General features: G+C 43.3%; 1 protein-coding gene across 11 annotated transcripts in view; it reads left to right on the top strand.

Annotated features, from left to right (window-relative positions):
* The window catches only part of LOC119655591 (serine/threonine-protein kinase minibrain), a 312,746-nt gene that overhangs the window by 11,723 nt on the left and 276,266 nt on the right, over positions 1 to 24,757 (top strand). The gene's annotated exons all lie outside the window — the stretch shown is intronic.

A 24,757-nucleotide genomic window follows, 5' to 3' on the forward strand; every position in this document is an offset into this window, starting at 1 on the left:
AGTTGAAAGCTACAACGTAAACAAATGATAAGTTAGGTAAGGTTGAGAGATAGAGGAGCTGTAGCTTCAAGCACTTAGGCCGTTTTTTCAAGTTCACTATACTATGCTTTAAAATCAACTAGTCAAAGCCGCGCACTTGCGGCGTCTGCAGGCGAATCTGAGAACATTTTCCAGAGGCAGAGAGTGTACCGACTCTTGAAGAAAACCTTTCCGAAGTATTAACAAAACACGTATAGAGCGTTGGAGTAAAGCTGTAATAATTAAAACAAAAATTTGAAACGATCTCTTTTTGCTTTACTAAAATTTTATATATCTTTGCAGATATGCATGCCGCTTTCCTCAGTGCGAACATTGAAGAAGACGACAAGTTGTCACCAAAATATGCATATTTACAAAGAAATAGAAAATTTTAGTAAAGCAAAAGGAGATGATTTCGGGTTTTTATTTTAACCTTTCCGAGGTATCTTTGTCCAAGGTTTGAGGAGATCAGTCAATACCTGAGATTTCTATGTCTCCCTTCTTTAGAGGCTTGGGATACTTCCATAAAGACTTTGCTTGCTGGTATGAATTAAAATTTCTTCAGTCTGCATAAACCTTGGCAACTTCATCATTCAGAGTAAACTTGACAATAGATGGTCTAACTCCAAATGAGGACCTTGGACTTGTCATTTTGTGGTGATAAACCCTTGGCGAGCCAGTTGATCTGGAAGTCGGACCTGTCCCATAATTAGCTTTTCCGAAAATATCTTGAGCTCAAAACATTTTCCATAACCTGTAGGTGAAAATTATTAGGTCTGTATTCCTAAAAGACCCGTGACGATTTGTCGACTATTCTTCTCTCTCTGTAGTTAAGAGAGAATACGACTTCTCCAAAACATATCTGGAGGTTACATGGTGAGCGCAGAAGTCAGTCATTACAACCATCTGGATTTTGCCCACCAATAGTATCAAGCCTGTCTGCGTTGTTAGTTGTTTTCCGTTTCATCGCTTTAGTAATATTTAGGCCACCGAACGGAGCCTGGATCTGTACTACCAGCTTTCTGCTGTTAACAAAGTCCACCTTGGCCACCAGACCTTGCATGCATACAGGGTTTACTATGGATGTGTACATTCAGTGAACCCGTTATGGTGAGTCTCTAGGTCTTATCTACTGCAAGCCTTCAACCCCTAGAGCAGTCTGCAGGATTTCGATGATTGTTCCTGTATATGATTCTTTGAGGCTAGCTTACATTCGGGATGTACTCCTAAATATTTAATTGTTTGGAACAGCTGGATTTCTACCCCTGATAAGGCGCATGTCCTGTAGCTGCCCTATACAAAGTTCCTGCGTTCACCGTGAGTCGTAATATGATTGGTCCTATTTTAGAATTATCTGATAACAATCTTACTACCTATTCTAGGAAGAAGATTTTGTGACTACAACCAGAGCTACGTCGTCGACATAACTCACCACTGTGGCTTCCTCCCGAAACGAAAGATAAATGGTTGTACATGATGTTCCACAATATTGGGTTCAGTAGGAGATATTCGGGAAGACAACGTGTTCCTGGGGTCCATCGTCGGTATCATCCCAGAGCCCCTGCTCTTGTAAATAGTTATCGACAATAATAGGGAGATAGGTGGATATACTAAGCTTTGCCAGGGATTTCCGTATTAGGTTCCTATTATCCCAAACGAATGTATTTCTCACGTGTAGGTTGAGCAACACACAATGCTTCCTGCGGCCTTTCCATGAATTGTATCGGTGGCTAAGTCAAGCCAATGGCCTTAATGTTTGATTTGGTTTACGAAACCCATACTATCAATCTGGAAGGTCTTCCTAGCTCTTAACAACCAGTAGCAGTCTATAGATTACTTGCTATAACGGAGCGAGGGGTAGGGTCCAGAAGACATATGTAGGACGATGGTATACCAGCTTCTGTCCCTTCCAAAATGTCCTGTTTGGATCTCATATCGAGCTTAAGGACCTTATTCGGTATACCGCGGTACTATCTCCTATTCTACCGCAGATTTTCAACAGCTTTTTTTTTGTGTTGCGATTGAGGGAGTCCTGGCCCTTTATCCAATTAAAGATTTCTCCTTTTGATGGGTACCCAAATTTTCGCTTGAAGAAAAAGACAATTCGCGCGTTCGTCTAAGGAAGAGGTAGTTCATCAGGACTTGAATTCTGCCTTGAGAGCAGCGTGACCTAAGGTGATTCGCAGGTGTTATTCGTTCTCATATAGGTCCACAAACACGGGATGGGGTTCACATTCATATTGAGGACGAAGGCAGTCTAGCTCAGGCTTAAGCTGGGAGAACACGTTCTATTCAGCCTGATCCTTCTGACTTCATTTCCGTCAGATATTCCCCTTCTAATTTAAAAATGCGAAGGAGTTGTTTCATTATCCCTTCATTTGCACTATACTTTCCTTCCCAAGCAACTCTTGGGGTAATTTTGGGGAAATATCAAAGGAAAAATGTTGACACCTTTGGATGTTAATTGAAGGAGAACAGAGACTATGAAATTATCCATTATTCCTCAAAAAGGCATCAAGACTGATTGCAAATCAAACAATTAAGGCTTCATCGGCGAGAAAAGTCAACCAATATTTGCCTGATACAGGCTTCCCGGAGCAAAGTGACCGACTGAGGCAGAAATTCGTTCGAAAGCAGACCCGATAAGTCTTCATCTGATGCGCAGATGCTTCTTCGAAATCGCTTTGTGAACAAATTTCCACATCCCACTGGGGTCGAGAACATTTAAAAACCATGACTGAATGAATTTCCACGAAAGAAAATGCCAGAAAAGTCCGAACCGATGCGATTCAATTCCCCGAAGGTAACAACCACCGTTCGAGCCCCGCTTTCCATAATTACGTCTTATTCGAAATCCGCAAAACAGAGGCAGCAACGACAACGCAAATTACCATCTCGGCTCCACCATCCTTCACCCAATCTTCATTGCTCGATCCCCCCCCCCCCCCCCGGACCCATTCCGTTTCGTATATGTCAAGGTTGAGACGCCAATCTACGTAGTTGTCGTTGTTTTTTATTTTTTTCGTTCATCATTTCATCCCTCCGCCCACGCTTCCTAATGAATTTCCATTGCGTCACGTTTCGAGTGCAACGTGTTTTGGCGGGACATGTAAACGGGTGGAAACAGAAGGCTGTGTAGCTGGCGATCAATGGGGCACCAGCTGTGATAATGCATTCCGATGACCAATTACTCCCCGCGCTCTGGCATTCGTGACCTGTGTGGGGGTGGAGAGAAGTGTTTCGAGCGTCCAAAGACTGTGACTGTAGCGTTTATGGCGTTTTTTTTGTTGATTCATCGATGACTGGCCAAACCAGCGGCTGGACTTTGGGATTGTGGCTGCTGCCCCCCGATAGTTACGACTTGCAAAACAGCAGAACAAAAATCAACAACGCCATCAGCTGGCTGTAAACAACCGTCCGAGGTAGAGATGGGGAAGAAAACAGAAAACGGCCGGAGACGGAGACGAGTTATCAGTCCGCACGATAGCTGACTAATCACTGGGTGTTGTTATTGTTTCCCACTCCACGCGGGGGAGATACACGGCAATCGCTTTGAAAGTGTCGTCGTCCGAGACAATATCCCGCGATTCTCCCCTTATCATGCATCAGCCCCCATGCAACCTTCTTAACACGCAATTTTCTTTTTCAATTTGCCACGAATTCATTTCCATAAGTTGCGGAAAAGCGATTTCTTGCAATTGTCCACACGTTTCGAGGAAAACTACTTGGGAAGGAAGTCGTGTGAGCGGCGGAAGCTTTTCTGTTTATTCTGAGAGCTCCAATGACAATGTGATGGCCGTGTGAGATGTAAACAAGGAATTTGTAATAGAAATTGTTTTGCGCCACAAAGGAATGATGCGGAATTGATATTTACTTGAATAATGATCTCCCGCTCGGGTGGAAAGTACAGTCTTCCGTGTTATGGAAAATCTGAGAGAATAAGCGCGAGTCTAGTGGGACGAGGGGATGTAGTGCACTGCGCGGGTCTGTGGGGTGGAAAGGGTCGTCCTTTCAACCCAGTTTGAGGGTTAGGCGTAGAAATTGGCTCCTCGCTCGGTTGGGTCTCGATTCGAATGCTATCTTTTCGGCTCCTGACTGGCCTCCTTCGTCTTTTAAATGCTCTTCCTCCTGTTCATCCCCCACCGACCAGTTTTCAACCCCCGACACGGTCCTGCGTCCACAACATCCACTTTCATTACTTCAAAAATTGCAAGACACATCCCGATGGTCCTTATCCATCGAATTACCGCACCCTTAAAATTGCTCTTGGTCATCTATCGCCAACCTCATTCACCCACCACTATCCGACCCCCATTCTCCGCTATCCAATCAATTTTTTCATCATTTCCATTTCGCCATAGAATAATGGAATCATAATAATGTGTGAAATGTGAAAAACGACGTAAAAATGAAAATAAATCGCATTAAATGTGGGTTGTTGGTTGCTGCTCCTTGAACCGTTCGATTCAGGTCCACAATGGCGGAGAAGGGGGGTTGGACATGTAGTGTCGGCTCGGGGCCAGTATGGATGCGTGGCGCGCGAAATCAAAGTGCGAAAAGCTTTCGATATCGTCACGCATCGAGGCCATAATTGAGACATTAACAGTCAATAGAGCCTGTCTCGGGCACGTGGACCTAATCAGGTATGAGGCGAAAAGGAAGTAAATGTAAAAATGGAAAAAAGGCCAGTAACCTACGTTTTTTGGTCTTTTGATAATACGACACCGACTGACCACTGGCTAACCGATGGGAGTTGAAGTTGGGAGAGCGGGTTCTGTCCTTGGCCCGTGGGGATCTGGTCGTTGTGGCTGGAAATTATAACACCTTCAGTGGGAAAGTGAAATGTTTTTTTTTTCCTGTTCATAGAACGTGGATTTGTCTTTGAAATTGATACTTTTCAAACGGATTTCTTTGTAGAGTTTGAACATAAATAGAACGTGGAGGGTTGCTAGCTTCAAGGCATGCTTTGTCCCCTCGCGAGTCGGAAATTTGCATGATGTGTGCACTGCGCGGGTTAAAATTTGTTTGAACTCGTGAACAATCTGAAATCTGAGATCCTGAATTGTATTGGAAAACAAGTTGTCTCCATCTCGCCCCCAGTGAAAGTATTAACTTGTCATCGTCTCTGAAGGATCTGCTCTCAATTTCTTCCTTTTTTCTAGTGATTCCACCGAAAATATGACCATGGAACGAACAAGGACACATTGTTAATGGCAATAATAGGCGTCGTATCCATAGCTTCCTGGAGTCGCGCGTTCCAGGAACGAAGGATTCTGCTCCTCAGGAACGAGTGCTCTCTCAAATCTAATGTGCAGTCTAAGGTTTTAATGCAGTTTTCTGGTCTGTCGAATTGAGCCGGAAAAGATAGATGCTTGCATTGCTTCAAGAGCTGTAAAGTTTCTGGATTAACTGAAGCTGGTCAATATCTTTGGAGACACTCAGCAACCAGGTAGGTAGGTATCAGTGGCCCCTCCGAGGAGCCCAATTAGCGCTGTGGTGCTCCGTTTTGATGCCACATCTTCAGAGATCTTCAGAGCCAGCCCGTAGCATTCACGAAAGAAAGCAGCTCTCCCACCCTGCAGCTAGAAATCTCTCTGAGGTCCCCAAAGCATGGTTTACCCGCTGCCAGTAGCTTGACTCTAGCTAGAGCTAGGCAACCGCAGAGAAAGTGCATGAGGGTTTCCCATCCTTCTCCGTGGCTTCGGCAATGCGAATTGTGGTGTATGCCGAGCCTGGCGCCATGGTCCCCTATGGGCCAGTGCCCCGTGCAGACCGCGTAATCTTGAATGCATTTGCACGCGTCTGGCACAGGAGCTCTCGTGATGTTATAAGCGGCCAAATGCTCCTTGACTTGGCACAGCTCGTAAGCCTTCGCCATCTTAGGCCCGTGGCTGCTAGGTAGTGCGAGTAGACTTGGCCCTCGACACCCGCCAGCGGAACACCGACTGTATTCACCGAAGGGCTGCCAAGAGCAGAGCCTTGCCTGGCCAATCCGTCAGCCCGCTAATTCTCCTCTATGTTACGCTCGGGGCACGAATCTCGTTCCAGCCATCGACATACTTCCAATATCGCCAGTACTATCGCCTGGAATACACTGGCGAAACCTGGGGGACCATACAACTTGGATACACTGTGTGTACTCGAGAAAACCTCCGCGGCGACTCTACAGGCCATCTTTGATCCGTCGGTAAAGAATACTGAGTCATAGCTCTGGTCCCTGGTTGGAAAGTCCACAACAAAGTTTCTCGTGAAATTCAGCTTGCGTGTGGTATAGTCCGTGGGGAATGCCCAGATTTCTCGAGGTACTTCGTCTAGGATGTTGCGGTGGCCGTAGTACTTCGCTGCCCAGCATCCGGACTCACATAGCCTGACATATCTTTTTGTCGGTTTTCACTTTCGAGGAATCTCCCGACGTTGAGGGTTTCGGGGTAGGAGTATTATGTCTGGTACTCGCTACACCCAGTTTGACGGTAGTGGATTCCATGCTGCCACCTCGGGAGGTCCCTGCGGTTGGTTTCAGAACAGCGGTGCTACGGCTGAAACCGAGTGTACTGCTCTTGACCGCTACGTCTGTCTGTCTGTCTGTCACACGCATTTTTCTCGGAGACTGTTGTAGCGATTGGCACCAAATTTGGTAGAAAGGTGGGAACTGTGAACGCTCACGCATATAGTGAGTTACATCCTTTTACGTCGAATTTAAGGGGGGTCCCCATACATGCAAAAGGGGGGGGTGTAATTTTTTTTCATCAAATATAGTCATGTGGGATATCAAATTAAAGGTCTCGGTTAGTACTTTTCGAAGTTTTGGCATTTGTTGAAAAGGTGGGGAGTGCGGAAGGTTGAAAGTGATAATTTTTTTTAACGAACCCAATCTCAGAAACTACCCAACCGAAAAATCTGAAAAAAAAACAGGGGGCTGTCACTATATAGTGCCTAGGCTCCAAAATATCCTTCATACCGATACATGTTCAAATAAAGTTGATAATAGTACATTACTATAATTTTTAGTAATTGACAGGCAAACTTAAGTTCACCCTTGAATCATAAAATGGCAGCAATATAGGCTAGAGTGTAGAGCATGATCCTGCCAAATTTGGTGAAAATCACACTATTACTAACAAAGTTATACTAGGTCAAAACTGTCGCTTCTCTGCAAATTGAAGACTATGAATGTAAATATTACTTGAAAGCGGAAATTTTCACATAATATATGCATATTTTACGTGCTACATGCTAATGAGACAAATGCACACTCAAATCTCTTTATAAAAGAAATATACAAAACCTTTCATACCTGAAGCGCTGAGCTTCCGGTTTCCCGACTTGTTTTTTCTCCTAGCGATTCCAAAGTCCACATTACTCGGAAAGCATCCAATGGACTGCAATTTTTTTGGTATGCGGACCCCTTTGTTCAGGCATAGCATCCAAGTGTTAAAAATCAAGATGCGACGGTTTCGTGTCAGAGCAAGGCAACTCATCAGACGCTGCCTCACCTAAGCCCTGGGAGCGGCATAAACGAAGCGATTTACAGGAGGTAATCGCTCGTTTCCCCCGAAAATAGGGGTCCGTGGACCAAAAAAAGTGGAAGTAAGTTGCTCTCCATTTGGTCTGGTCCGATCTCATTCCTCAATCCCTAAATAAAACCTTCTGGCTCCGGTTAAGCTTTGACCTGAAGTACGGTCGGATTTCCGTTCAGTATAATTCGCACTCATATCGTGTTTTGCGAATTATATAAAGGAGCGATTAGTATCGGCGAACCACTCCGGTCACGCTGCTCCTAGAGTGAGGTGAGGCAGTGTCTGCTGAGTTACTTTCGTCCTGGTATGATACTGTAAGCCATCTTCGTCATTTGGGACCACCAACTGGGATGGAGTGGTTCCTTGGATCATTATAAAGGACGAAAGTGGTCGACCAAAAAGAGCCTGCCAAGGCCGTAATCTCTGAAAAATGTAGGTCTCGCAACGTCCGGAGCAAAAGGATTACGAGGGGGGACGGGAATTTCGTCATAACTTCTTTATTTTTCAATATTTTTGCAACAAATTTTAATCACCTTCAAAGTATTCGCCTTTGACTACAACGCACTTCTCCAAACGATTCTTCCATTGTTCAGAACATTTTTTAAATTCACTCATCGGGTGCCCTTTAAGCCTTCCAGCAACTTTTGTTTCATTTCCTCTACAGTGGCAAAACGCTTTCCTTTCATATTCCTTTTCAATGTGGTGAACAAAAAGAAGTCACAGGGGGCTAGATCCGAGAGAGAGTAAGGGGGGTGGACAATCGGTGTCATGCCGTTTTTGGTCAAAAATTGTTTCACGAAAAGTGGGGGCCGGCGCGTTGTCACGATGGAAGAACCAGTCGCCTGTGTGCCCAAGATCTGCCCTTTTCTTCCGGATACTCTCCCTCAATCTTTTCAAAACCTCTGGTTGACAGTTTGACCCGGGGGAACAAACTTCGCGTGCACAACACCTCTGCAATCGAAGAAACAAATGAGCATTGTCTTGATGTTTGGCTTCACTTGGCGAGCCTTTTTGGGACGAGGAGAGCCAGCTGTCTTCCACTGGCTTGATTGCTGCTTTGTTTCGGGGTCGTATCCATAGCACTACGATTAATCACCAGTAATCACCTTGGTAAAAAATTCAGAGTCCTCTTCGAGCTGATTTTGAAGCTCAAAACATGCCTGAAGTCGACGCTCCCTTTGCTCGTCTGTGAGAAGGCGTGGGAAGAGTCTGGCTGCAACCCTTCTCATGTGCAAATCTTCGGATAAAATTCTTTGAATTGATCTTCATGACATTCCCGTTATCTCACAGAGTTGATCCATGGTTCGGAGACGGTCTTCACGGAGGAGAACATTGATTTTGTCAACGTTTTCATCAGTTCTTGACGTTGAGGGGCGTCCTGAACGAAGTTGGTCTTCAATAGACATTTCTCCATTTTTAAAACGTGAAAACCAATCTCTGGTTTTACTTAAGGCAACATCCCCATAAGCAGTCTTAAGCATTACAATAGTTTCCGCGGCCGATTTCCTAAACAGGAAACAAAATTTTACAGCCGCGCGTTGCTCTCCACAATTTGCCATTAGGTTTTCGCCGAAATGTAAAAAGTTGTTTTACTAAAAAAAATCTCACAGGCGAACCGATGCACTCATAGCGACACAACTTCGCACACTGATGTAGATGGCGTAACACTAACGGACATGTGGTCAAACAATAGGTTCCTCCACTCTCCCTCCCCACCACAGCGTAATTCCCGGAACTTGTGGGTCCCCCCTCGTATACATAGGAGGAGCAACTTCAGCGGCAAAGTGGGACGGAATCTCATTCTCTTCGGTAGGACGAAGCCTACCTAAGCCTGAAACTTTGAAGTGAAGTTCTTTGGTGGAATCGAGTCTCAAGTAAACCAAACATACACCAACAGACGAAGGACGTGTGAGACGGTTGCGGTTTAGATCCCCAGACATCCAATACTGGTTTTTGGAGTAGGCAAACGGACTCCAGGCCGTCAATTCTCAACGGTCACAATACCTAAATAAATGTAAGATTTTACCAGTAGACCCGTTCAGAAAAGGGCTTAATAAAAAGGTGGAATAGGTGGAAAGTGGTAAAAATTGCTGCTGAGACTCAAATAGCGGCAGTGCCTGAAAAAAAGAGAGAACTTCACAAAGAGGATACGGAAGCTTCGAAAAAGGTTGCGAACTAAATGCATTAGGTTTGGTCCTTAAAGCGAAAACATGTACCACCGCGAATGGCAGGCCCATGTAATGCAGAAAATAAAGGGTGAAGGGCTATATCAGTAAGGATTGTGCAGTTGACCTAAATTCCGCGCTGTGCAAAGTGAAGAAGGCAAAAGGAGTCCAGATGAATAGGATTGCCATCAACCCAAGCGATGAGGTTGATATAAATCAACTTTAAGAAATGTAAGGCGGCGCAAAATTCATTTTCGCAAACCATCAATGAGACTGTCATCGATGTAGACATATTTAGCGAACCACATCGGAATACGGCTGGTAGCATTTTGACCAAATGCCAAACTGTTCAACCAGTACTATGGGTTTGCTGAGACTAGGATTTTTGGTGAAGCTCGAAAAGAAAGCTTTCAAGCAACACTGAGGCATCCCCGAAGAGGCCATCTTAAAAGCAAAGGGAATTGCATACGCAGGAATGTTGATATTGGGATGTGACTTACAGAGTGGTAATGATCCTCACAGATGAACTGCTTGCGCCTTGTCAGAGAATTTTCCACTTCTTTCTTTAATACAAAACAATAAGACCCTCAGGCTTGGATGGTATTCCCATAAAAGATTTGTAACTGGAAGCGAAGATTAGGTCTTATCTATTTTTCAATATTTTCGACGCGAATAAGGGAGGAATACTCTCTAGCTAGTTGAAAAAGCAAAAATTGATCTTTCCTAAACCCCCTAAACCACGTAAAGACTCAAAATCACATCGCCCGCCCTGCCTATTAGATGAAGTGGGATAAGATGAGGAAAAATTAATCTATAACAGGCTGCTGACACCGGCAATGACTTGTAGGAGCGTTTATATAGTTTTCGGTGGAACCATTCTACCGTGGAAGCAATCAGCAATAAGGTGGTGAGCCTAGAACCAGACGCGGTGGACTGTGACGAATGCTATGCCATGCTGGGGTTGGACGCCAAAAACTTATTCAACCTCATCAAGTGTAGTCGAATTAAAGGCATATTACCTAAATCAGATTTTGTTAGTTACTTCGCGAGGCCGGTTGACAATTATCTGTATAACACTTTTTTTCCGGGGCGTATGATGACTCCAGAGGGTATATCGTCCCATAAGTTTATTGATAAGATTACGGAGTATTTCTTTGGTTGTATGTGTCACCCTTTCGGCTTATTTTATTATGGAAAAAAAGACAAATTTTATTTTTTAATGCCAAATAGTAAGTTTTTTATTCCTTATATACCGGTATTTTAAGGTCCAGTTGTCCTCTTCCTCAGTGAATGTTTGTCGGAGTAGTTCGAGCTGAGTCACGGGGTGATTTAACTACAAAATTACCCGGTTCTTATGAGGTTGTTTCAGATAGTGTCTGCATCGTTTTGGTTTTGACAGATATCCCTTAAGTGGAGCATAGTTTGACCAGAACCGTTGTTTCGGCCTGCCTTTTGGTCGTTTGCCAGCGACTTCGATGTTCAGAATCGGAATGAGTGAAGCATTATAGGAATTAATGACACGGTATCGTTACAGGTAAAACAAGAGAAAAGGCATTTTAGTACCCTATATAGCAGAACAGAATCCTCTCTAGTACTTTGCTACCTATGAAATCATTGAGGCTTAGTTCCTACATTTTTCATAGAATTGAGGGAACCAGTTCATCAAGCCGCTTGCAACTATTTTTAGCCTAAATGTAAAATTGTCAATTTTGACTGGCGACGTATTTCGAACCTTCTGTCAGTTAAATCATTCAAATTGAGAAATTTTCGAAAATGAAGTTAAGCCACAGCCTCTCTGATTTCTTCGGGTTTCAGTTTCGGTTTACTTCGTCCTCGAGCCTAAACATTGCGAATTGTAACTTAATAAATCTCGCAAACATACATTTTTCAGAGCGCGCTGAAAACTAGAATTTCAAAAAAAGTACACGACTTCATGTCAGACTTGCAGGAGATGGTTACAATATTTGGTAAGAATCCTGCTGTAGGCATTGACATTAAGCTCACGTGATGCATTTATTGCCCTGGATATGCCTTCGATGTTTCGTTCAAAATCCAGAAATACTGGTACTTCTACACCAATATCAAATTATAGCTGTCCCGCACTAATGTTTCTCTGTCCTGTTACATGGAATCATCGCATAGAAACTGATCATCACTGTTGCTTGAAATTCCCAACCTTTGTTGGCATCTGCATTGGGGTGCTCTGATTAGACACAACTTCAGAGGAAAAGTTAAGTTGACGTACTGGTCAAGCTCCTGTTGGTGTGTTGATGAGACGGCTGAATTGGCAGTGGATAGGTTCCGCAGGGGTGGCAAATTTATTCGGGATTTATTACGTAGTGAAACATAGTCTTTTCAGAATGACTGACGAGTAAATCACCCCAGTAATACGTAGTGCAGAACAGTAGAGAAGGGGTGTAGGCTTCGCGGGAACTCCTGGGCGGGTCCGAAATTGCTATTAGGATAGTACGAATGTGCGGTTGACGCGCATTGGCTTACGTAAGGGAAAGCATACAAAATTTTGTGTGAAATCCTCAAAAGAAGAGAGAAACAAAAATAATTCGATTTAGTCGGAAGACCTTTCGACCATAAGAGTAACCTTAGTCTTGTCTCAATTACAATAGCAACCCTCGTCTTGGAAAAATGTTAGCTAAATAATATCGACTTCATCGTGAACTTTAAAGGGCGTTCCGACCTTTAGTCTTGCAAAAGTCTTCTCGATCGGTTACGAAAATGGTTTGGATTTTGGGAGAACTTAAATAGGTTTTGGTAGAAATCTTGAAAATTGTGATTTGTACGTTTCCTGGAAAAGTTGAACCTCACGACTAAGGAACTTTGTTGATTGTCCAATTGAAGTTACCCCTGATAAAACTTTCCACTTCTTTCGCCTTTTTCGGGATAACTGGGAAGTTTGTATCTTGTTCCGGAGATTACTACGAAAACAGTCTGGATGATCAGATGGGAATTCAGTTTACGCTGGAATTGGTTCGTGTAGGAATATAAACCGATTAGAAATAATTTCTAGATCATAGTTGCCAAAAAAACATGGAATTAGCTCCTTTCAACTATCGGATACCCTTACGTGGGGTGGGGTTACCAAAATATATTCTACCAATTTGAGTAAGAGGAATTAGAAGACACAGGGAGACCATGTAACCTGTGTTAGCGGTTATAGGCTCTTGATTTTGATCTAGGTTAGTCGGCTTTTCATATAACGGAAATAGGCGAAGGAGGACAGCTGGAGACCAGTACCAATGAGTGGAGTTGAGTCAATACAAAACAGCAGATCCTCTGCTTGAAACGAGAAAATTGTTCGGCCATAGGATCTGCAGATGAAAAGAAAAGGATCTTCTGCGCATATTTAGGGATCCCTTTGAGAACAACCAAGCCAACCAAGTAAACTATGTAAGGAATATGGCAAAGACAGAACCTTCCTATTCCCCGGTCGTAGCGATCAGGATCTAAGGAGCTCCCTTTCGAACTACTTGAAGATGTAAAACTTATATTTGACCTTACTCTTGGGTATGACGCGGAACAGAAAGTTCTACAGTTTGGGAAAACACGGATATTTTTCTTAGTAACAGGGGAAGGCCTAAATATGAAATTCAAGAAAGACGAATGTATCATTCAACAAATTCAAGACTTACCAACCTAGCTATTTTCCCGTTGTAAACTTTGTAGACATTGGTTAAGTGACGGTTCACTTCTTTCTGAATGTGAATTGCCTGTTGGATATATATATAAACCCGACCTTATATATCAATGAATATATCAATCTGAATATATCCTGTCAGACTACGTGAGTCCGGATGTCAGATAGCGAAACCTTACGGCCATAGTAACATCCCAGATGTACTCGGATTTTCTCAGATACGCACAGTGTAGCCGGTCCACCATAGAAGGGACTGTCATGGTTGGAATCTACTCGCACTCGCAAATGACGGAGGCTCACCACCTGCGCAAAGCTCGGGAGCATTTGCCCTTCCTGGATTGGACGTATTCTGCGATTATCGAAATTGGGGAAACGAGGGAACACCTTCAAGCACTGCCTGTCCGATTGTCTAGCTCTAATTATATGAGAACTTCAACGAGTTGCAGGGTGGGGGAGTTGCTCTCCTTCGTAGATGCTACGGGCTAAATCTGAAAATCTAAGTCGGCTGGATTTTGCTTTCTCTGCACTCCCCCGCCAGTCACGGTCTTTCAAGTTTGTGGTATCAAAGCAGCGGTACCTACCTACCTGCGACTAAGATGAGAAGTGACGTGAAAAAAGAAGTTCTTGTCTTGCAGATACGAGTTATTTGTTTGCTGAAATCGAATGGAAGTTCCAGGTATCATATGGTAATTAAGTCGGAGAAAAGGTGCTTCATGAGAAAGTTACAACGAGAGGGAGTTATCTAAAGCAGCTGTTGTCACGAAACCTCATCGATGGTTATCTGGTATTGTCGGAAACAAGATGAATTTCTAAAAGCACATGTTCTAGGAGTAGCAGAAGGGGGGGCGGCGCCTTTCAGAGCGGTTATTTGCAGGTGGTTCCTTGTATGAGTTTTATGGTGGGTGTGGTAACGCCATATCGTGATCAGGGATATTTATGTACTGAGTGGCTGGAATGATCGCCTCATACAACACGGTCTCAGATTGAATCTGAATAAAACTGAATTTTTGACGACCGATCCCTATGAAACGGGCACAATCACTGTCCACGTATCAACGAACGTCTCAAATTTAAAATTTACCGCAATGTCGTCCGTCCTGTCGCTCTTTATGGTTCTGAATGTTGGCTGACTATAAGAGAAAATGAACGGCGTCTTGCGGTAATAGAGACGAAGATATTGCGTTAGACGAGTGGCGTGACGTTTTGATTACATCCGTGAGAGGCATCTTCGATGGTATGGTCACGTAATTAGCGCTAACGAGAATTCACTTGCCAAGATTGTTTTGAACATCGAAGTCGATGGTAAAAGACCAAAAGGCCGGCCAAAACAACGGTGGCTTGATACGCTGGATGGAGATTTAAAAGCCTCGAGATTGCATCCAGATCAGGCATTTGATAGGGTCAAATGGCGAGGCCGATCACGACGAGCCGATCCCGCTTATGAACGGGACAAAGACTGAAGAAAAAGAAGATTGCCCATTGGTATGAATACTAAACCTACATCATAATCCGGTACCGCTTTGTCATTCTCCTCGGGTGTTGGATTTTGGTTCCAATGCTTAAATGGCTTACTCATATAGACGACTTGAGGTTTCGTGCAGGGCAGAGGCAACTCATCAGACATTGCTTCTGTTTCTACCCTGGGAGCAGCGTGATCGAAGGGGTCACTGAGTTTTATTTGCCCTTTTATTCATGTCAAACTCCTCGGACCGTCATGGCCTTATCCTTGCCATGCAATTAAATAGTTTGATTTGGTAGTAGGTGAACGTTAAAGGCTTCTTCCAGTCTGATTACTTGTAGTTGGTTCTCTTATGAGAGTTTCATGCTGGCTAGGGTTGATAGCCCGAATTACAGAGGAAAGCAATTTGAGCTGGTATGGTTGTTTTTTTTTCAGCAGGTTCCAGGTATTCAAGTAGTATTAGATAAACTCCACATCCCTGGGTTCTTCCACTTTAGAGCTTGGGGCCACTGATGGACGTCTATCCTTTACCAGTAGATTTGGGTCACTTAAGCAGCAATCATCAAAATCGTTTTTGTTTGTTTTAACTTACTCATGGGGGGAGGGGGGACTTTTGCTTTCGAATGATCACAGTGTCGCCGTTGAATGACAGCAATTATGGAAAATGAGCTGTTTGGAGTAGGAAGCCGTTCAGCCGGTCACTTAGGGTTTATTCATTTCGAAAATTGGCATAACATTGGCTTATAGACAAGTTCGACAGGATCTTTAGATACTCGGTAGTTTGGAGGAGCTAATTCCAATTAAGATATCCTTTTATGATTGATTGTCTAGCCCTTTCATATTGGATGCGAGCCATTTTATCAGATAGAGAAGACTTCAAAATCAAAATGTCAAAAAAATTGACAATATGCGGTGGTGAGGAAAAAGTATCTAAATTGAGTATTTCATCCATTACCAAATGAATACAGATCAGGTGCTATCTCTTCCTGGTACAAGTAACACGACCGCTGCTGGCCCTCATGTGACTTCATCGAAAGAATGACACTATCTTCTAGCTCTGAATTTTTCTATATTTTTTGGCGAATGACTGGCAGTTTCCTTTAAAAAAAAACAAAAAGCTTGCATAGACCTGTGGGTATAACGTTGCAGCACTGAGGTTCACTAGAACCACACTTGATAGGTTGATATCTTTCATCTAGCGATAAGGGAGCTGAATCTACGGAGGGTGTTTGCCGTGAGCCACCTGTATCTGGATGTAGTTTTGGCACAGATCTCTCCCCACCCATTATGGCAACTAGTCGAACTTGAAAGGGATTCCAAGATCCTTAAATGAAACTAAAAGAATGCCTTGATAAGCCAGACTTGTGATCTAGGTACAGCGTTCAAACTCAGAGGTGCATCTGTTGCCTTTCGTTACGCGGATAAGCCATCGTTCCTGTTCTATCAGATAGGCGAGAACTGTCTTTGTCAGTCTGTCTGGTTTTTCAAGTGTCAAATTTTGACATCTTTCAACTTTCGACCTCCTGTCATCTAACAAAAGACGATTATGCTGATCAATACAGGCTATTTTGAAGCTATGACAAATTCTCGGTGCCCATGATTGTTATCAAACATATTCAGCGCCAGTTTTCGCTATCTTAAAATGCCTCAATTTCTTCAAACAATCTCTTTTAGGTAGAAATGCCAAATGATAATCCCATGAACCCATTCCGGCTTAAACCAGACTGCTCAATCACAACTTGGTTTCAAATTCTATTTTAATACTTATCATTGGCAAGAAAACGTAAGCATTAATCATAAAACTTTCAGATAAGAACAATCGTTATTTTATCAGATCCTCCCCAATTTACTTGAATTTATTACTAGGCTGGCTGCGTTCCAGTCTCAGTGATTTTCAAGTTATGCTATTGGCGACGTACATGCCCGAATCACATGACTCTGGGTTTTAGGTTCAATGGGGTCCACCTTTGGCTACTGAACTTCATGCTCCAATCAGGTTTGTGTACAGTGTATGGATGACAGGGCAAAATTGCAAATATTGACATTGGTTCGAAGGTTTCTAATAAAAATTTTTGATATGAGATAGCACCTAATGAGTAGGCTTTGTGCTATGTAGATAAAAAGCGTTATAATTTTTGGCAGGTTTGGGGGCTTGTTTTGGAGGAGGTGGCTGAATGCAACGCTTGTGTATACTTGGAACTTTGTTTGATCTTGATTTTGGAATTATATGACGTACAACGCATGGTCCTTTTTCAGGAATATAGCGACCCTTTGGCCGAAAATTTTGCTTTACTTTCTAACTTCATTCCAAAATTTAATTCCTTCCCAAAGCGACCATTACTCTAATCAAAAAGATATTTTTAGAAAATGCCTTATCAACTATCCAACCAACTATGGGCTAGTCTCTGCGTCACGCACGCAAACCTTTTGAACGCATTTCTGATTACCGATAACGCCACAATCAACAAAAATCTTTCCAAAAACGCAATAGCGTCGGTTTGTTAACAAAACTTTTTGTTCTCTTCATATCTTGGTTAAATTTATTGTTACTAACAACGGATCATGTACACTTTAAGCCGCATTGCAATACGCTTTCTTGGCTGGAAAAAAATAATTAGACTAGCAACGACCTAATCCAAAAATCTAGATCGCGATTGGGGCTTTTTTCCATGCTACGTAAAATAGTCGGAAAAATGCGTCAAAATTTCAATGTACAAATTATCATATCAGCATGTTCCAAATATTTTATAGATAATGCCGTGAATTTTTTCTTCAACTCAGGTTTTCTCTGCGTTTTTTTTGTGCATTGTGTTTTGAGCGTTCGAAAGAGACTCCGATCACCTTCTAAGTGAACGGCTGGAAACGCGGTCGACGACATGTCAACCTGATTATTTTACAAACTGGTGATTTTTTCTTGGCTTTTATCGATGTTTGGTATTGCACTTGAAGCCACAGTAAATTTTGTGACATTGTGATTTTATGATAAAGAGTTTTTTAATTAGAGAATTAGAATCTGAACATTTTGCGTGTCATTGTTAGGCTTTTTGGGGAAACGTTGCAGGGAGAAAAGAGAGGGTCTAGAGAGGGGGTTAGGAGCTTAAATCATTTAAGAACTGACTGATTTAGCTCTGATAACCGTTTTTCTTTGATTTAAAAATAAAGTACAGTTTTAGCGATTTAAATTTAAACACATCTTTTGCTAATAATACTGTCACCATAATATATTCTATCAATTCCATCCGTTAGTACTACATTTCTTTCTTCCTTAAGTCCATTTATTTTCTCTATGTTAACGTTACAGTTTTTTACTCTTTCTGGTCGGCGGACATGACTCGACTCCTTTGTTGAAAAAAAACTGTCCTTCCTGACATTTTATTCGCCCCAGTCTAATGTCAGTCCGTCAACTGTTTCTGCGAATTCATGATGGCGCCTAGGTTCGCACCTCCGATGTGCCGTCACACAGTTTTCTGGGTGGAGATAACAAATTGTGTGTTCCATGTTGAAATTTGCATTGGAAAAGGCTGTTCGTCTCTACGTTTCCTTTTTTTCTTAAAGCGAGAAAACCTAGTTGCAGCACTCATATTTTTAGTACACTTTTGTATTAGCTATTTCTCCTATACAGTCACAAACATCCAAAAATACGTCCTGGATTTAAACCCGTGGCCCGGGGTCGAAATCGCGAAACTGGTATCTCAATCATCCCATCTCATATCAATGGTTCTGAAAAAAACAGCTTTTCATATTTTTTGGTGAAGGTTCTTTATTGCTACTCACATGAAAAATCCTTGAATTTGTACAGAATATTCGATCTATTTTCAAATGTGGGCGTTGTTTTCCAAAGGATCTTATACTTGTTGTCGATCATTTGTTGTACATAACGACCTGGCAATAGTTTTGGTCACAGTGCACACTAGAGACTTGGAACTGCTTTCTTCTTGGCGCTATTCATGTTATAAAATTATAGTTGGGCTGTGCGCTAGCCATGGTGATTGGGATGTATGCTTCGAGATCTGGACCTCGTATCCCAGGTTCGATCCCGATCATTATCATGGATATTTGTAATTCTCTAAAGGGGCTGGATAGCCGGAGGAGCAATGGGCATACTGAAAATTTTGTCTTGATTATATGCACCTAAATAAAGCTACAAACCATCAATCTAGAGCTGAAGAAAGTAAGGATAGAATTCTAGCTTACCATTAGGGGTGGACTAGCTTACCACTGGGTGGACGAACAATATCGCTAGTATCAGGGCTTATGAGTGCTACCTCATCTCAAAACCGATTATTGAATATCATTTGAAAATGAGCGACTCCAGATCGGGTTTTAAGAATAGTTGGAGTTCGTACATCGAAGGACGACATTGGTAAGAATACCTCTACCAAGGATGACACTGGATATTTAATGACCAAGTTGTAATCTTGTATTGTTGGGGATCTCATTGCATGGCATTCTAGCGAATGCAAGGGTTTAGGTCTTCGATTGAAGGAAAGCGTTTTTATTTTGGAAAAGACCAACAATATATAGGAGATGGCGTCAACTGTGGAGTAACGATGAGATTGGATTTATATATTGATCCCTAGTCCAACCTAGCAGTTTCGTAAGGGTCAGGTTATACATATATAATGCCTTTGCCTCTTTTGTATTGCATGGCAACTAAGAGCTTCAAACTTTGGTATACTAGGACGATACAAGACAAAGTCAAGTGACCCCTTTATATTTCCAAACTAAGTCGGTCCAAACGCTCAAAGTGGTAGCCCCGGATAAGCACCAGCCAACCTAGTGGTAAGCTAGAATGAGCAATACAAGGGAATAATAATTTGACAAGCTACCTTAGTACATTAGAGGAACTTCTCACGCAAGCGGTTCTTAAGTCAGTAAAACAGCTGCCATCGTTCCGTAAAAAAATCTCAGTAAGGTTGTCAGTACATCCGTAGATATAACACCATTAATTTGGTGGAGCAGGCTCGGTTAAAACGGAGGATTTGTATCAACCCTTGCGTGATTTCCTTATTTGTAACGGGAATCATCTAAGGGAACTGCATATTCTAGCGGAGATAGCGGCTTGTTGCATATCTCCTATTCACTCTTTTGTGGAAGATAGGGTATCAACAAAATACAGTCTCTGTTTTTAATAAAACTATGGTTCAGTTTGATTATCATCAACAGGGTAGTACCAAGCCGAGCACGAACATTTCGGACGGAGATTCGAGCCAAATACAACAGGGTGGAAAGGCTGGCATTCAACCATCTCGACCATCACACCGCCAAACTAAGCTCAAAGTTGGAGTCTATAAAATAATGCTGATAGCAATTACAGCGGAGGAACCGGCGATAGTGAGAATGTAGCGCCAAGGTATTATGATCACAGCTTCTCGCAATTAAAATGGAAAAAGGAAGCACGGAGTTATAGTAGCCATCTCTCGGGATTCTTCTTAAAATGTAGCGAAGACTACTATCTTAATGATGAAGAGCTACGAACTCATGACAGAGAGAATGACGTAGCGGAACGGAATAGCTTTGGCTCCCCAAAAAGGAGAAATGCCGCCGTGAATTCGTGAAAGGCCTATAGAAAAGATGGCATTTTCTGAGCCATTCGATATCCATGTCGGAAAGTAACATTGATGAAGGCGTTTATCTATTTGTCTAGTTATTCTTCGCGCTTCTCTCTCTTCTTCTTCCCAAGTTATCCCCGGAGAATATGGGGCGTAATTTTGACAAGTTTGGAACGAATTTAAAGAAAGTGAAGGTTGCCAACGTCGCTCAGCGGAATATCTCAATGAATTAAAAATAGTATAACATAGAGGAATCCCTAGACCTTATCGCTCGATAGCCAAATCCTAAAAAAAATACTGAAGAGCACTTGGGGGAAAAAGAAAATCGCCAGCGTAATCCTTAGTTGCCCAAAGTATGGTACCCTTATTCTGCCAGAGACTTAGATATCTGATAAAAGAAGGCGACGGAAAACGATCCAGATTTGTATGCGTGGGTACACTAAAAGAAATTTTGTGAGATGGTAATTAAATAAACCAAGCACCTTAGTGACTTCACCATACTAGAGATGAGGTCAACTGAGATACTCACAACTGCACACAAGAGAGAGAGAGGACGGACAAACAATGACCAGAGACCTTCCTCATCGAGCCCAAAAATGAATAGGTTCTTGCGGAATTAGAAGAAATCTGTAACAGTGGCAAGTGAAAGGATCCTGGGGTACATGTCAAACCTACTCGGTAAAGCGAAGGTAGTCCAGAGCCACCTGGTTAAGAACCACTTGCTTCAGCTTTGAACCCATATTCACCCTTAAAATAAGAGATGGGGAGTCCTTAACGGGGGAAGAAAAGGTAAAGGCGGCATTCAAGCAGGCTGGAATTGGCCAAAGGTACCATCTCATCTAACTACCTACTATGACCGAAGGTAACATTCGTCAACTTCACAGGATCAAAACTGGCTATTGCCAATATCTTCGCGAAGTTAGCGAAGGAGGGAAAATATATTGTAGATCGAGTTGATGAAATGCAGAGGATGGAAAAAAAGTCATTTTGACCCACTCTGTCAAGTGCTGAGTTTATAGACATCCGAAAAATAATATAAAGGGCAGGACAAAAGCCATTTTTGTTACAAAGATGGGAAAAGAAGATGTGGTTCGCGTTCTGGTTCGAGCCGCGATCAGATTTTCAAGGATGAGCTACAGAAATCGAATAGGAAAACAACATGATCCCCTTCCAGCAAGCGGTTGTGCACGGGAGCGTAAATGCTTACGGAGACAATAAGGTAGACGGTACAAGAAATAAGAGATTATTTGTTGCTTTTCTGCGAGCATAATCCGGATAGATGTAGTATCTTGATGCACCTAGCGCTACTGTTATTTACGATTGGGATATTGGCAACTTATGGGTATATGTCAGAAGAGTTGGGTTCTTCTCGGCTCGTCGCTTATGAATAACATTTTTCAGTTCTCGCCTCATACCGAATCAGCATACGACTGCGTTTTTGGGTAATGAGATACAAAGTATGGAAAGGAGGTCTTAGATGGGGGAATGAGGATATCCGCCGTTTCACCGATCGTGGGAAAACTGCGAGAGAAGCGTCTTCGATGCTATGGTCACGTAATTGGCGCTAACGAGAATTCGCTTGCCAAAATTGGTCTGAACATCAAGTCGATGGTAAACGACTAAAAGGCCAGCCGAAACAACGGTGGTGTTGTGGTATTTAAGGAGGTGATATTGCGATTGCATTAGATCAGTTTATTTAGACCTAAATCTCCTGCCAACTTGACATAGGAGGTAGTTTAAAAAAAAGTTCTCCTAAATGGTTCCAACTCTTGCTCTTGAAAAGACGTCTTTAGTTTGTTCCAATTATTTGTGGTTAGTGTTGTGTCAAATTGCATCAAACAGTGCTTTACTCATGATTCACTGTCCTGCGCCTTTGTACGGGCGAAAGTCAACGGCATCCATGTCTACAGGTCCTCTTCATGCAACATCAGGGCAATATGAGAAGATGCTAGACAGCTTGATGTTGAACGGTAATGACCACAGCCCTAAAATCATCCCGAGCGATTTCAAAGCGTGGGCTTTAGAGGGGGGAAGTCGAGTGAAGAACACCAGGGGCCAAATCTTACTTGAAACCTTCGCGGAGCTGGGCATCGTATTAGCCAATGCTGGATGCGTGCCCAGCTTCCGTTGCAGAAGACCAGGCGTAATCGTCGATCTGACTTATGTCAGTGCCTCATTGGCAAGGGGGATAAACTGGCGGGTGGGTGAACACGACACCCACAATGACTACCAGGCCATTGTTCTCGACATTAGAAGCGAGGGAGGCGACAGTCGAATGATTGGACGGAATCGGATTGGACGGTATTCGGAACAAAACTCGGAAGTTGGCTGCTAAAATCGGGCCAGCATGGTTCGTAAGTACATTTGAATCGTACATGGTCGAAGGATTGTTTCTCGGTCAGTGGAAGAGATAGAGGTTGGTTTGGGTACCGAACCATAAAAGCAACCTGGCACACCCTCTTCATACCGCCCTATCTGTCTTTTAGACGGTATGGGGAAGATGTTGGGGAGGATGATATACAACAGGCTGCTTCTGTTCGTCGAGCTAGCTGCTGGTTTATCGGAGCGGCAGTATGGGTTTCGCAGAGCGTGGTCTACGGTCGATGCCATTGCGACGTTGTTGACCTGGCCCGGGAGGCATCGCTCGCTGGTCAGTGTTGCGCTGGATGTTAGGAATGGCTTAACTCGGATTAAGGGCACTCTGCTTTAACTGGGTGTCCTTGGATACTTAGTTCGGATAATCAAGAGTTACCTTCTTTGGTATCAGACTAACGACAGGAATATGTTGTGGCGGCAGGTGTTTCCAAAGGCTCCGTGCTGGGGCATCTACTGTGGAACATAATGTATGACTGAGTGTTCGCCTTTCGCGTGCCAAAGGAGGCAACATTGATTGGTTTTGCAGACGACCTGGCGGTGGTAGTAGTTGCGAAACACCATCAGGATGTGAAACCATTCATATTATCAAAACATGCCTCAAATAGTGAAATTGGACCTGGCGGAAGATATGACGGATTCGGTCCTTATTATCAATGGCAAGAAAAACAACACTGTCAAAATCCGGGTTGGTAATCACGCGGTCGTTGCAAAATCGATCATTAGATACCTGGGAGTAATGATCGATGCCAAGTTGAGCTTCAATGGGTACCTGGACTATGTGCGTGAAAAGGCGGCAAAGGCTAGTTCATTTCTAGCAAGGATGATGCCAAATATTGAAGGGTCAACCTCTAGTCGCCGGCTGCTTACCGCAGGGGGTGAAATCCATCCGGCTATACACGTCTCCTGTCTGGGCGTGTGCATTGGATAACACAGGGAGTCAGGGAAGGGTAAGTTCGGCATACCGGCCAACTGCGCTGAGGGTGTGCAGTGCATATAGGACGGTATCAGGTGAGGCGGTGTGTGTCATCGCAGGGATGATTCCCTTGGACCTTTTAGGAAATGAGGCACACTGTTTCTACCGGAGAAGGAGGATGAATCCGGCCGAAGTGACTGCGGCTTCCGAAAAGCCACTATGAAGGAGCTGTGCAGGATATGGCAGCAACGGTAGGATAATTCCGAAAAAGGTCCCTGGACCCATACACTGATACCGTGTATTGAGAGATGGGTCGAGCGTAAGCATGAAGAATTAAATTACCACCTAACGTAATTCCTTACGGGACACGGTGGATACAGGAAGTACTTGCATCGCTTCGGATTGGCACTGACTATCCCGCCGCTACACCCGACGACCCGGATCATGTTATGTTCCACTGTCCGAGATTCGCGAATGACAGGGAGGTTAAATGATGCCCCCAACGCAGTTATCGAACCCCATAATTTCGTGGAAGAGATGCTGAGGTCCGCAGCATACTGGAGTGCGATAAACAGAACGGAACAGTAACTGAGATGCAGAAGAAGCTGCAGGAACTGGAACGAGCCTGAAAAGCGCAACGGACGCGTAACTTAGTTGTGCTGGTGTAAACCAGAGTCCTCCCCGGGAAGTTATAGTTCACGGTGGTTCCACGGGGATATGGGCAGAGCAGTGGGGGGATTTTAGTGGGTGAGAATCCCACACACTGCTGAAATCTGGCGCAGAAGCGTCTTTTGAAGATTTTCACTTCCAGGAAAGACAGGTCAAATATTTGGGAATTTCGCTTGATAAAAAGCTACACTGAAATATGGATGTAGGGGGGAAATCTTTAGAATGTCGGGGGATGTCAGGGAGACGAAGAACTGCATAAAGCAAAAACTCTAAGCTAAGCAGGTTTTTATGCCGGTTTTTGGAAAATGAGTGCTTAATTTGGCACACTCTATTGCCAAATATAATATATAGGATTCAGATCCCTTATTGTATAGTATGTTGGCAGGGTTTCAGCTCTTACCTTCGCTGATTATTCGGTGAAGAAAGAAATAATGCA

Source organism: Hermetia illucens, chromosome 4 (assembly GCF_905115235.1).
Source record: "Hermetia illucens chromosome 4, iHerIll2.2.curated.20191125, whole genome shotgun sequence".
NCBI classification, from domain to species: Eukaryota; Metazoa; Arthropoda; class Insecta; order Diptera; family Stratiomyidae; genus Hermetia; species Hermetia illucens.